The following is a 2,500-nucleotide window of genomic DNA, read 5'->3' on the forward strand; positions in this document are numbered from 1 at the left end:
GCATTGCGCGGTGACCGTCGAGAGCGGAGCAAAACGTCAGCCATCTCAGCACCCTGGAACCCCCCGGGTGGCACAGGGCTGGATGGGGCTTTCGTATAGCAGGGACGGTGCTGCCTCTCGCTTCGCTCGCTGTCCGCCGCTCGCCGCTCGCTCGTGCAGCCAAAAATGGCCAGTTTTGGCCCGTTTTTGGGCCGTTTTGGCCAGTTTTTGGCCTGTTCTTGCATTGCGCGGTGACCGTCGAGAGCGGAGCAAAACGTCAGCCATCTCAGCACCCTGGAACCCCCCGGGTGGCACAGGGCTGGATGGGGCTTTCGTATAGCAGGGACGGTGCTGCCTCTCGCTTCGCTCGCTGTCCGCCGCTCGCCGCTCGCTCGTGCAGCCAAAAATGGCCAGTTTTGGCCCGTTTTTGGGCCGTTTTGGCCAGTTTTTGGCCTGTTCTTGCATTGCGCGGTGACCGTCGAGAGCGGAGCAAAACGTCAGCCATCTCAGCACCCTGGAACCCCCCGGGTGGCACAGGGCTGGATGGGGCTTTCGTATAGCAGGGACGGTGCTGCCTCTCGCTTCGCTCGCTGTCCGCCGCTCGCCGCTCGCTCGTGCAGCCAAAAATGGCCAGTTTTGGCCCGTTTTTGGGCCGTTTTGGCCAGTTTTTGGCCTGTTCTTGCATTGCGCGGTGACCGTCGAGAGCGGAGCAAAACGTCAGCCATCTCAGCACCCTGGAACCCCCCGGGTGGCACAGGGCTGGATGGGGCTTTCGTATAGCAGGGACGGTGCTGCCTCTCGCTTCGCTCGCTGTCCGCCGCTCGCCGCTCGCTCGTGCAGCCAAAAATGGCCAGTTTTGGCCCGTTTTTGGGCCGTTTTGGCCAGTTTTTGGCCTGTTCTTGCATTGCGCGGTGACCGTCGAGAGCGGAGCAAAACGTCAGCCATCTCAGCACCCTGGAACCCCCCGGGTGGCACAGGGCTGGATGGGGCTTTCGTATAGCAGGGACGGTGCTGCCTCTCGCTTCGCTCGCTGTCCGCCGCTCGCCGCTCGCTCGCGCAGCCAAAAATGGCCAGTTTTGGCCCGTTTTTGGGCCGTTTTGGCCAGTTTTTGGCCTGTTCTTGCATTGCGCGGTGACCGTCGAGAGCGGAGCAAAACGTCAGCCATCTCAGCACCCTGGAACCCCCCGGGTGGCACAGGGCTGGATGGGGCTTTCGTATAGCAGGGACGGTGCTGCCTCTCGCTTCGCTCGCTGTCCGCCGCTCGCCGCTCGCGCAGCCAAAAATGGCCAGTTTTGGCCCGTTTTTGGGCCGTTTTGGCCAGTTTTTGGCCTGTTCTTGCATTGCGCGGTGACCGTCGAGAGCGGAGCAAAACGTCAGCCATCTCAGCACCCTGGAACCCCCCGGGTGGCACAGGGCTGGATGGGGCTTTCGTATAGCAGGGACGGTGCTGCCTCTCGCTTCGCTCGCTGTTCGCCGCTCGCCGCTCGCTCGCGCAGCCAAAAATGGCCAGTTTTGGCCCGTTTTTGGGCTGTTTTGGCCAGTTTTTGGCCTGTTCTTGCGTGGTGCGGTGACCGTCGTGAGCGGAGCAAAACGTCAGCCATCTCAGCACCCTGGAACCCCCCGGGTGGCACAGGGCTGGATGGGGCTTTCGTATAGCAGGGACGGTGCTGCCTCTCGCTTCGCTCGCTGTTCGCCGCTCGCCGCTCGCTCGCGCAGCCAAAAATGGCCAGTTTTGGCCCGTTTTTGGGCTGTTTTGGCCTGTTTTTGGGCTGTTCTTGTGTGGCGCGGTGACCGTCGTGAGCGGAGCAAAATGTCAGCCATCTCAGCACCCTGGAACCCCCCGGGTGGCACAGGGCTGGATGGGGCTTTCGTATAGCAGGGACGGTGCTGCCTCGCGCTTCGCTCGCTGTTCGCCGCTCTCCGCTCGCTCGCGCAGCAAAAAATGGCCAGTTTTGGCCCGTTTTTGGGCTGTTTTGGCCAGTTTTTGGCCTGTTCTTGCGTGCCGCGGCGACCGTCGTGAGCGGAGCAAAACGTCAGCCATCTCAGCACCCTGGAACCCCCCGGGTGGCACAGGGCTGGATGGGGCTTTCGTATAGCAGGGACGGTGCTGCCTCTCGCTTCGCTCGCTGTCCGCCGCTCGCTGCTCGCTCGCGCAGCCAAAAATGGCCAGTTTTGGCCCGTTTTTGGGCTGTTTTGGCCTGTTTTTGGGCTGTTCTTGTGTGCCGCGGCGACCGTCGTGAGCGGAGCAAAATGTCAGCCATCTCAGCACCCTGGAACCCCCCGGGTGGCACAGGGCTGGATGGGGCTTTCGTATAGCAGGGACGGTGCTGCCTCTCGCTTCGCTCGCTGTCCGCCGCTCGCCGCTCGCTCGCGCAGCCAAAAATGGCCAGTTTTGGCCCGTTTTTGGGCCGTTTTGGCCAGTTTTTGGCCTGTTCTTGCGTTGCGCGGTGACCGTCGAGAGCGGAGCAAAACGTCAGCCATCTCAGCACCCTGGAACCCCCCGGGTGGCACAGGGCTGGAT

The sequence above is a fragment of the Musa acuminata genome, unplaced genomic scaffold (genome assembly GCF_036884655.1).
Source record: "Musa acuminata AAA Group cultivar baxijiao unplaced genomic scaffold, Cavendish_Baxijiao_AAA HiC_scaffold_1126, whole genome shotgun sequence".
In the NCBI taxonomy this organism is placed as follows: domain Eukaryota; kingdom Viridiplantae; phylum Streptophyta; class Magnoliopsida; order Zingiberales; family Musaceae; genus Musa; species Musa acuminata.